At 33.9% G+C, this 12,435-nt stretch overlaps 1 long non-coding RNA gene across 10 annotated transcripts; it reads right to left on the bottom strand.

Moving 5' to 3' along the window:
• Positions 1–694: 694 nt before the first annotated feature.
• On the bottom strand, positions 695–11,438 carry LOC117916173. Of its 10 annotated transcripts, none has more exons than XR_004651523.1 (7): positions 11,036–11,425; positions 6,621–6,759; positions 4,955–5,022; positions 4,659–4,787; positions 3,946–4,453; positions 3,093–3,245; positions 695–2,984 (listed from the first exon to the last, which is right to left on the bottom strand). It is a non-coding gene; the product is annotated as an uncharacterized LOC117916173 (long non-coding RNA). The 10 variants fall into 10 exon arrangements; XR_004651528.1 differs by having other exon boundaries at positions 695–1,507; positions 2,174–3,245; positions 11,036–11,422; XR_004651526.1 differs by having other exon boundaries at positions 695–2,094; positions 2,174–3,245; positions 11,036–11,422.
• Positions 11,439–12,435: the final 997 nt, after the last annotated feature.

Consider the following 12,435-nt stretch of genomic DNA (forward strand, 5'->3'; position numbering starts at 1 on the left):
ACCCAAGTAAGAGTTGTTGTAAGGTTGCAACTATAAGATTAGGCTATTCCCTAGTAATTCTTGTGAGAATTAAGGTACCAATCAATCACTATTAATTCAACTAACCCGCTTAAAACCAAGTCCTATATCAATATAATGTGTGTGATAGTTGTAATTTGGCTAAAGGACTTAGATCAAAATATAGCTCATGGATCCCTAAATAAAAATTTTTAACACTAGAAGTAGGTTCAAGTCCTAAAAACACTTATACATAATATAAAGTTGCCAAATTTATTTCATTTCCATACATATTTTTTTATTAATTTAATTTATTGTTATTTATGAAGTTTTAAACTTTGCGGGAAAAGAAAGTTTAAAACTTTAATTATTTTTTTAAAAAAGGAATAAAATATTTTATTGGCTTGGTAAGTCAACTATAGCTTAATTAGTTATTAACAGCCTTAAATACTTCTAACATTAAGTTGAGAGTTATGAGCTTCAATGGAAATCATCACTTACGTTCACAATAAATATCTTCCCATATGTACTTATAAAGGGAGTGTTTCTTAGCTTTTCAGTGACATGAAAGATTTTGGTAACTCGTCTCAAAGTTGAGCTTGTTTTAAGACAAGCGTGTCTACACGTACCTAGCCAACGTGCTTGGTTTAAAAGAAAGAGGTTTTGAGTGAAGAGTTTCTGCAGATGCATCAGTAGGTACAAGTGCAATTCTTGCACCATAGAATTTTCCTTCTTGCATAATCTCATCACCTTCTTCCATGTCCTCTACCTTTTTCATTCATCAAATGCTAAACTAAAAAAAATTCCAGATAAACCCACATCACATTTGCCAAATTATTCAATATCACAACAATCCCCAATCAGAAGCCAGACGAGTACAAAGACAAACCCAAATTTCTGAACCAAACAAGTGAGCCTCATCTCAAATTCTCGCCCCCAAACATTCCTATGGTAGAGAAGAACGATAAAATTGAACAGCCCTCTTCTCCCCTTTTCTTTCGATCCCATTTCTTTCAAATAAACCAGACACCAACGCGATCAACAATCTCCACAAACCCCAAACAAAACAACCAAAAAATCCTATTTTTTCCTCTTTTTTGTTGCAGAGAGTTGAGAGAATAAAAAAAATAAAAATGGCAGATATTCACGGCTTTGAGGGAAGAAAAGTCGAGAAAACAGAGGGAAAATTGATGGGTCTGACCTGTTTGGCAGCTGAGGAAAGCGAAGGAAAATTGAGGTTCAGAGGAGCATCATCAAAGCGGAAGGCCTATGGGTTGGGGTGGATTCTTCTGTCATTGTGCTTCTGGAAATTCTCCCAGGTTTCTCTTTGAGTCAGTGATTGAAGAACCCTTCTCCTTTTCTCTCCTTCGTCTCCACCTGCCACCTTTTTTTTTACTGAAAAACTAGGCTTTCGTAAATATTTAAAAGATAAGAAATAGTGCCTCGCCTCACAACATAGGACCTTGGCCAAGTTTATCTTGCGTACATCAATAAGAATGTGAGTTGAAACCTATAATTCAATAAAAAGAAAATTTTGCAAAGAACAGCTATATAAATTTCTACAAGTTTGTTAATATTAAATGATATGTAAAGCATTGAACCAAACGTTTATAGTGGAATGATTTAGTATTAGCAGTAGCTTTTATGGATAAAGATAAAAAGGATTAAGGATTCTTGAAAACACATGCCTATTCTCAAACAGAGTCCAGTGGTCCTCTGCACCAGATGCACATTAGTCAAACACCATGTCAGGCCATTTTTCCTTTGCAATTGCCTCATACTCCAGAGCATTTCTAATCTCCATTTTTCAGTTAACTATGTCCCAATGTCATCCTTATCCTATATGTTAATTCATTCTGTCAAATGTACAACAAATCATTTTAAATATCACTCTCTTAAATTTTTTTAATACTGATAAATCTAAGGAACATTGCGGAATTTGTCATTATAGCATGATTATCTTGGAGAGCATAGTGCAACAGGTATGCTCTGTCTAAATTTAATCAAAGCCGACCAGAATATGGCAGCATGATTAACAATAATCCATTAGTTCTAGCAACAACATTGATCTTGATGCTCTAAATTTCCAGTTGTTTGCTGAGAAAGTGATGGAAAATAAAATCAAACAAGTTTGTTGACTGTGTCGAAGATAAACACATGGGGCTGAAGTTTCTACCTTATCCCTTGCTTATGTGCAGCTGCTGCCCAAGGAAAGGTGTGGGTTAATGAATTCGATGATCTACATCTGTGATCAAATATTATCTTTGGTGGCATTCCAACTCAATGGCCATGAATGATGAAACATTTTTGTGCCTCAAATATTTCTTACAAAAAATGAACATCAAAATTCCATTAGATGTCAACGAAATATATACACACACACAAAAGTGTATATGGATCATATGATAAACATACCTGCAAATATGCATTACAGCCTCTAATACTCTTAATAGGTACATACACAGGATATATATGTGCTACATATGATCCCACGTAAGATGTCATCCTGAAATTCATCGTCCAACTGAATTTGCAACTTTTTTATCTTTTTATTTTTTTAAATTAGAAACTGACTTTGCAACTTTCTCCATGCATGGCTTACCAACTAGAGTAACTGGTTGCCTGTTGCATCCAATTCAAAATCCAAATTTACTAAAAGGTAAAACTAGAAAGCCTAGTTTACAAGATATAAGGAACCTATATAGGACAAAGTCCTTGGACTCTAGATTATATCTTCACTCACATGTGTGTCAATGCACACACATGCAAGCAAAGGGCTTATATTTGGTAGGTATTTTTTCCAAATTGACCCAATAAAAGATTCAGGCCTTGTCATTTCCTCTTCATACCATTGTTTGAGACAACATAACCATCCAGAAGAAAGTTGGTAAGTTGAATATGTGAATTTTGTATCAGGAAGTCTCCACACCGAGATAAGCGAAATGATGGCAGTTCTTATTATGCTATGTCATGATACCTAAGAGTTACTTCACAACAACCAAAAAAATTAATGGACAAGTCAAAAGCAGGAAAAGCATGAATTGGTCAATGATTCAGATTTGTAAAATAAGCAAAGGTATCAAAATGGTACTTACAGCAAGATTAAGATTTTCCCCATTTTTGCTACAGGTATGCTAAGCTCTTCAGGCAAATATCATACTTCCAACACCTTTTTTACCGTCAACCTGCCCTTCATCAAAAGTCCACTGAATCCTCTGTCATATTTATCAGCTATTTTTAATCTCCACCTAAAAGCAATGGCGACTCCAATGAATTAGAAGAACAAATGCACCGATTATATGCTAGGGGATGTGGAAGAAAAGGTCAAATTCCAAGATGTTGATAGCTCGCGGAGCTTGTACAAGCTGACAAATAAAAAATGGTACAAAACATAGAAGACTGAGTAGAAATGCAATGTGGATTCAGGTTATAAGATATACCAGGAAAGGTTTCACTATACAAGTATTTATATTCAACTCATGGTATTTAGACACAGAAACTTGCGTGAGGAAATTGAGCTATTGTTCTTTTTGTATATATGGAGGAAGGCATGCAGATCAATCTTCTCCAAACAATAAATGTCCTCCAACTGATTCAGGAGGAACGCATCACTCGTCTCAAATTAGCTGTTTGATTTAATGAGATGATACATCCCTCTAAGAGGTCTTCCAAAATCAGCATTTTAAATAAAAGGACAAACACTGAAAGGAAAATTGAGCTATATTAGCATCTGACTTCATGTGTATTGATCAACCAGAAAAATAGATTTTTTTTTTTTTTTTTCTGACAGGCAAACAAAAATATATATCAACCAGAGAAGTAGTGTTATTTTCAGCTTCAGAAAAATCTTGTAGTTTGATATTCATTTGTTTTTTGATGTATGGTTTGACATCAATTCAAAGTGTGTTTATCACACAAGGGAAAGAGCTGGAGGAAGCCATAGAGTACCTGAAGTTCTTGGAAGAAAAGTTGAAGGGAAAAATGTCCTTTGGTGGAGAGACGACCATGTTTCTTGACCTTGCCTTGGGTTGGCTCGCTAACTTGATTAGCATATTGGAAGAGATTGTTGGCTTAAAAGTTGGGGATGAGGAGAAATTTCCATTGTTGTCTCCATGGACACAAGATTTTGCAGACGCTCCAATCATTAAAGGAAACTGGCCACATTGAGACAAAACGATTATCTAGTTCCAAGCCCTTCTTGATGCCATCCTTGCAGCAGCAGCATCAACATCTAAATGAACCTCTAGGGTTCACAAAGGAGAATGAACAAGAACCAAATGGTACATGCATATTTCATATAAATGCATGCTTGAATGCAGGTGGAATTTTCAAATAGTTTGTCTTTGGAATTAATATAAAGGGAGTGTTCTAACACTCTTCTTCCCCAACGAAGAACCCCTTGCACCAGTACTCAGCACAAGGCCTTATCCCCAGCTGTTTTGGGTCTGCAACAAAACTGATTTAACACCATTTTATTTTTGCATTCAGTAGAACATGGTAATGAACAGCAATGCTGCATATTTCAAAAATCAAGTCCAATCCAACGAAAAGATAAAAAATTGTAGGCCAAAAGATCCTATAATTCCCAAATGGAAAGAAAACAAAAATCATTATCAATATAGTTGCCAACGTTTTCTACCAGCAATAAATACATTCCATACCTTCAAGGTAATAATGTTAAAGGACACGGAATTTCACACACTTCTCTAGATTCAGGGACCAGAAAGAAAAACGTGATTTTGGAACTCCAACCTCTAAGATCAACTCCTCAACCTTTTCCTTGACTTCTCCTGTCCAGCATTAGGAAGTGCAGAACACAGAGATAGGAATAAAGACACCAGAAAACAATGAATCAGAAGTGGATAGTGATGAATATATTGGGTACCAGAAAATCCAACATTCTTTGGAAATGAAGAACTAGAGCACATGAATTTGAAAATCTTTAAAGTAAACATACTTTGCTTTTCCTGTTTGACTTGCTTTCTCCATTAGAACCAAAACCCTTCTTATTGATTAGCCCAAATCCTAGGAGTACTTAAACATTTCAATTACTCAACAAAATGACATTAACAAAAGTATGCAGAATATGAATGTAGAACAAAAGTTCAACAGTAACATGCAAAGACTTTTGCATCTAGATGATGTTTACATGTGGTAGTTTTTTTTTTTTTGATAAATGAGCACAAATATATTAAAGGGCGAAAAGCCACAAAGCATACAGGTAGTATACATAGCAGCCTAAAAACAAAAAACACATGAACAATCAACCTCACCAGCCCTTAAGGAGCTGCAAGCCATTCCAAAAAGCCTAAAAGCGAAGAGGACTCCACAAATTACATACAAAAGAATTTTTGAGTTTTTGTATAGCTAAAGAGCCCCCCCTAAAAGCTAATCTATTTCTTTCATTCCATACCGTCCAAAAAATACACAACGGAATGGAGTTCCAAATCTTTTTCCTCTTTTTCCCCACAAAAAGGCTTCTCCAACTAAATAACACCTCTTTGATTGTCTCTGGGAACACCCATTGAGCCCCAAACAAGGCAAGGACAATCTCCCAGGCTCCCAGCCACATGTATACATGTGGTAGTTATTTATATATCTTCATTTCAGTTCCCTTTTCTACATACAATCCTCTCCTTCTTCCTCATTTTCCATTAAAATCATGGCCCTTCCATTAGACCATACCTTTGGAGGAGCTACATTGTCCACTATTCTCTCAGGACTAAGTGGGTATTTGGCAAACCAACTTAATAACTTAAAGTGGCTTAATAACTTAATTTAAGTTATTAAGTAAATTAAGTATGTTTAATAAAATAATTTGATGGTATGACTTAAAGTAAAAAACAACTTTAAGCAATAAGTAAAAATGATTAACTTATTCTTAAGTCCACATCTTCATTTTACCTTTTTATCCCCATTTGTCCTAATTACCTCTATGATCACTTTTGCTACTTCATAACCTCTATTGTTACTCAACCTCCTTTGCCCTAGTTATAATTTATAAGGATAAATACGTCAATTTGATAATTTAGAATAAATTTTAAATTAATTATTAAACAATCTTAATACTTAAAGTAATAATTAAGTAACAAGTCTTAAGTCAACAACTTAAGTATAATTTAACTTAAAATCAACATAAATCATTAAGTAACAAGTATTAAGTTTTACCAAACACCCTTTAAGAAGTGGCTTAATGCAATCACCATCCCTAACAATCAAATCAATTCTTGATGTCCAAGTACTGTTTTGCCCAAATGAAGGACATCATGAGTTCCTTTAAAACACTTGGAATGAGACAAAATTGAGGTTCTGATAATTGAAATTTGGATCTAAAAATCCAAATGCACAAAAGTCCCATAATTCAATTTTTGGACCAAAACAAAGGCATCAAACAAGGTCTTATTGACAAAATTCACTTTATGTAATTAAATGCATTAGAAATAAAATAAAATACTGCATATTCTAGCTTCTCATCAAGTAATTTCCAAATGTGAGACTCACTAATGATTTTGCATTTACTTAAGAAGATTTAATCTCAATTACAACTTTAGAGTATGCATTTCCTTAACACATATTAGCTTAGATAAATATCATTCTGAATTTAGGGGCATCTAGCTTCTTACCTGAGCTTCTGCTGTCATCAAAAACATCAAGAAGGTGTATAACAAAGAGATCTCTAGTTTCTATTGGAATACTCTCAAAGTAACTTAATGGCATCATCTAGGACCTTGACAGACTTGTACTTTGATGCTCCAAAAACTCCTGCAATTAAAAAACAACATATTAAGGCTTCATTTAGATACAATTCTTATTTTCTTATTTTAAAAATAGGAACTTATATATAGAAAGTAAAATCTCTTATGCAAAAAGTATAAACTATTTTACGTTCTTAAAAAATTTTTAAATTTAAGATAATAATTTTTTTTGATATCCCAATCTTTTAATCAGTTTTTAAAAACTATTACATTTTCCTTCTAAGATTTTTTATATTTTACATAGAAGTAATCAGCCATTACTATTTTCTATTTTTAAAAATGGAAAATGATAGTAACTTCTATATAAAATGTAAGAACTCTTTGAGAGTTACCCTAAAAAGAGGATTTTAAAAACTATTTTAAAAAAATTATGTAATAAAAACCTTTTAGTCCCCCAAATTTAAAAAAATTTAGAAGTAAATTTTAAGAACATAAAGTAAATCTTTTTATTTTTATTTTTATAAAAGAGTTAATATATGTTTTATATAGAAGTTCGTACTATTTTATATTTTTAAAAATAGAAAACAAAGTATATCCAAACAAGCACTTGATTATTGAACATTATCAAACAAAACTTCCTTAAAGGAAAAATGACATGATATCAAGCCAATGTGACCTCTATATATTTTTCCTCCATTGCAATCTTATTTTTTAATGTGATCAAGCAAGCAATCCATTGCAGGTAATCTCCACAATTACAAGTTCAACCAGCAAGTATCCCTAATAAAACCTCACCAAATTGTTGGAAGAACTTATTCCCATTGCCAAAAACATAAACCCTGTTTTTTTGTATTTCCATCCATCTACATCTAGGGTCTTTTTTCCAGTCCTCTAACTTTCATTTATTTGCATATTGAGAGCATTTGATCCATTTCCCTAAATCTAAATATACATTCAATCCTAATACATAATATCCATATATTATAAGTTTAATTTGAACATGAATTAATTGATTAATGCATATAAATAATTAATTGTATTACATTATATACATATAATTTATTAATTTAAATATAGTAATTATAAATTTTTGATATCCATATCTAGTTTAAAATTATTATATATCCATATTCAATATGTATATCAATTACCATGCTTTTATTAATATATAATTATCATGTTTTTAATTTAACATCTATCTTTGTATATTATATATTACAGCTAAATTATTAGAAATTAGGAATAATTTTCCCAAATTCTATTCCTTATGAATATCCTATGTAATCAATTTCATAAATAAATTGCTATATATATTAGAAATTCAGCCATAAAAACATTAGGAATATATCATCTCTAATGCATTTAATTAATTCCATAAAAGGAATGCAAGATAAAATTTCCTATATCAATTCCCAAACCAAAATCACATGCAAACTTTGGGGAAAACACCTCAAGCCCGCCTTTTAACCTTTTAAAACATTGCTTATGATTATGAAGTCATGAACATATTTTCCAAATTCTAAGTCTCAATGGTGAAGAATAGATTTGATAGCGAATCTGGTCTAAATTGGTTCTCCATCTACACAACTAACTGCCTCTTCAAACAAATCCATTTGAGAGGACCCATAAATCAATGCATCCAAAGTAAACTTTTATTCCTCTACCATCTATTGATCTATCAAACTTTCAGTACATGGAAAAAAGCACATTTCTCACAATTATATCCCTTTCACTCCCAAGCTTTTTAATTAACCCATGAACTAACCCACCCTCTTGACCAACGCTCAAACCTTCACAGGCACAGTGCACAAATCTGGTGCCACACCCACAATTCTGGAATGAAAACTAATTTCCAATGCTTTCTTCCAATTATGCTATATTCCAAGAAACCAAAAGCCCTAAGAGGCATTTCCTCAATCATCTTATGCTGCTTGTCCAAATCATTAAACCTACAATACATTTTTTTTTTTTTTAGATAAATATCACGAATATATTAAAGGGCAAAGGCCACCAAGCATACAGGACGTATACAATCTGCCTCAAAACGAGAGCACAAAAAAACAAGCACCCTTACCCTCCCTTAAGTGGCCGCTAGCCACTCCAAAAAACCTAAGAGTGAAGAGGACTCCTCTCCAATATATACACCCTAGCCCAACTCCACAAAGTACAAACAAAAGAATTTTTGAGTTTCTGTATATTTAACACCCCTCCCTTGAAAGCTAACCTATTTCTTTCCTTCCATACCGTCCAAAAAATACACAACGGTATAGAATTCCAAATTTTTTTCCTCTTTTTCCCCACAAAGGGGCCCTTCCAACTGAATAACGCCTCCTTCACCAACTCTGGGAACACCCACTGAACCCCCACTAGGGCAAAAATAATTTCCCATAAGGCCCTTACCACTATACAATGCAAAAGAATGTGATTTACACTCTCCTCTTCACAACCACACAAAAAACAACGGTTAGGAAATTGCCAGCCCCGTTTTTTAAGCCTATCCAAAGTAAGAATCTTCCCCCACGCGGCTTCCCAAGCAAAAAACGCCGCTTTGGTTGGGACCTTATCCACCCAAACGCCTCTATACGGAAAGTCGCAAGCATTGCTACCAACCAGCTTGTTGTAGGCATCCTTCACCCCGTACCTCCCATGCCCCCCCCCCCCCTTTCCAAAGCACCACGTCCTCTTTTGAAGATAGTTTGAAGTCCCTGAGCATAATAAGCAATCCTCTAATCAAGTCCAGCTCCCATGCATATGGACCCATGCATTCCAAATATACAAATCTGAGCCAAAATCCATCTCCAAAACACACATGACCGCTCTTAGCTATCTCAAAATCCAACAACCTGATTCTTTAAATTAGATACTAGAGCATTCAAGAAAAGCCCATTATGGGCAGTTGATTACTTTAGTAGACTTACATGGCCTATTTTGAAAACACAAAATTGATTGCAACACTGAAAATAATTTGAAGTTGCAGGACTAATTATGAAGTTGTTGAATTGATCCAGGTATTGGCAAAGCCAGAGGGCTTGTGACATGATTAAACATAAGAAGACAGGATAGGTTCGCATATGAAACCAAGAAGATTATATCATAGTTGCAATTCAATTAAATGCATCTACAACCAAGCAAGTGGGCCTGCATGCAAAGAGTAGAATGCATATAGAGAGGGCCTGCTTGCAAAGAGTAGAATGCATATGGAGCAGGCCTGCTTGCATCCATGAACAACAGCTAGCCCCGCTAGTGAAGGAAGCAGGGTAAGGAACCTGTATCCTCATAGACATTTAAATACAATGCTACTGATGTGTGCAGATGTTCCCGAGTCTTTCAACTAAAATTGGTTGGGGATCAACTGATTGAAATCGACCTACATTAGGTTAAGTTCAGTCACCAGGTCACCAATAAGGCAATTGTCCAAACAGGTCAAGTACCCTGATCTATGTTGGATTCTTTTCCATGCCTCGCCTGCCTAGGACTCCAAAGAAAGATAAACTGAAATATATAAGACTAGAATGAAAAGGCATGGATATCAACATGCAATAAAGAAAATTTTGCCAACAAAGATAAATGTGTGAAGAAAATAAAGTTACAAAAATACTAAAGGCCAAGGAAAAGTAAATTGTAAGGAAATTAAAATACTAAAAAAAAAAAGAAAAAAGATATTGGAGATGATCAAGAGAACGTGTGTTTAAAGGTTTTATAGCACTAAAAAGACGATTTCCCATCCTATAATCCTCAACTGAAAATCATCCATTGGTATTGCAACATACTCAAAATCTACAACTCATATCTCCAACAAATTCCTTCATAGTCTCCTTTTCCTTAATGGACTTTTTCCCCAAACATTCTTCTCTAATTTTTTGTCAAAAGCAAATATGTCATGATATTCTTCTATATCCCGTCATAACTCCTCCCCTTTCCTGCCCGTATTCGAGTAAAATTTGCTTATTTACCATAAATAAATTTATTTACTAATAATATAGATGTTTCCACACCTAAAAAGGTATTCTCTTTTATTTTCTGACTATAACTAATCTACTCCTAATTGTCCTTCACTAAAATGTTTGTCCACATCAACAAAACCCCCCAAAAATATAATTTTCTTTTTGCCAAAAATGAGCTATTTGGAATATCATCCCACCACATTATCTATAGTTAAATCCATTAAAAATGTCACTCTAATTCTTCACAACAAATCTTGCAGTGAATGGCAATCCTCTTGAATCCTCACATTCTTGGTTGGACTCTTTTAGAGTTACTTACCCACAGAATCTATCATAAGAAACCATACAGATACTTTCTTTCAAAATATACCATAAGCAAAAATAAGATCAGAGGCTCACAATCACAAGGGCAGTGATTGACTCATTCACCCACTGGTTCTCCTCAAGAAGATGACCAATCACAATGCAACCACAAAGGAGTGCCACAAATAGATTGATGGACACCACAGAAGCATGATCAAAAGGAAGCCAATATTTCGGATTTCAACACTCCGTTCGGGTCCGCTTTGCTGTATCAAAATCACACTCACAGCTACGCTTCTTCAACCCGGCTAGTTACTCAGTGTTCTTATGATAAAGTGCTCCGTTTGGTTGCTGAGACAATGGAGAAGAAATAAATACGCAGATTGGAGTTTTTAGGGTTTCTTTTCTAAAATGAGAGGAAGAAGATTGGGTATTTGGGAAATTTTAGGTTCTCGGGTCGGGTGTGAGGAAATGTAACCCAAATATCATACCATGGTTTCTTGTGTTTTTTTATTATTTAAAACCTTCCCTACCGACATGGAAACAGGGATGTAGCTGCCTGGAGTCATGGAGGGGCAATTTGGGAAGCGAAAATGAACTCGGCACACGATAATATTTCTTACAGACCAGATAGTATTAAGGAATGGTAAAGACAGCAGATAGTATTTTATATAGTCCAGAATTGTTCAATTTTTATATAAAATACTATGTAAAATTGAACAATTCTGGACTATATAAAATACTATTTTATATAAAAATTAAACCATTCTGGACTATATAAAATACAATATAAAATTGAACAATTCTGGACTATATAAAATACTATATAAAATTGAATAACGCCTTGAACCCTATATATAAGGATATACGCCTGGAACAATTATGCGAGAATGACAGCATGGAAACTTTCTACATATCATTGGATATCTGAGGGTAAAGATGGAGAGAGAACATAGACGATGCCAATATGGAATCTTCTAGACTTCTACCGTACCGCAGGTACCAAAAAAACCTTTGGACCATTGGATGTGAAAGACTGGGTCTTAGCCATCCACTTCAATAGTTTTTTATTACAACTTCCAATAAGTGGAGGTATAGTTTGGGGTGAACATATGAGAGGAAGGGTGGCAGTGAATAATAAAAAATTTTTATGAAAGTGAAATTTGATTTATACATTAACGAAGGCAGTGGCACAAAAGGACCAAGAAAAAACGCGTCGCAATGGCTAGCGAAGCAAGAGGGGATTTTTTATAAGTGTACGACAGTTTTTAAAAAATAATATTTAAATTATCATGGTAAAAAAAATAATTTTAAATTTACATAGTTTTGTCCAGTAAGGAAAGAGATAAAATTTGTATGTGAGAAATCTTTTCTTGAAAAGATGATTTTCACAAAAAAAAAAATTAATTCTCACTTTAAAATTAAAAAAAAAAAATCTAAGTGGAAATCGTCTTTTAAAGAGACGATTTACACAAAAAAAAAAAATTCACTTTAAA

This window comes from Vitis riparia, chromosome 6, assembly GCF_004353265.1.
Source record: "Vitis riparia cultivar Riparia Gloire de Montpellier isolate 1030 chromosome 6, EGFV_Vit.rip_1.0, whole genome shotgun sequence".
NCBI classification, from domain to species: Eukaryota; Viridiplantae; Streptophyta; class Magnoliopsida; order Vitales; family Vitaceae; genus Vitis; species Vitis riparia.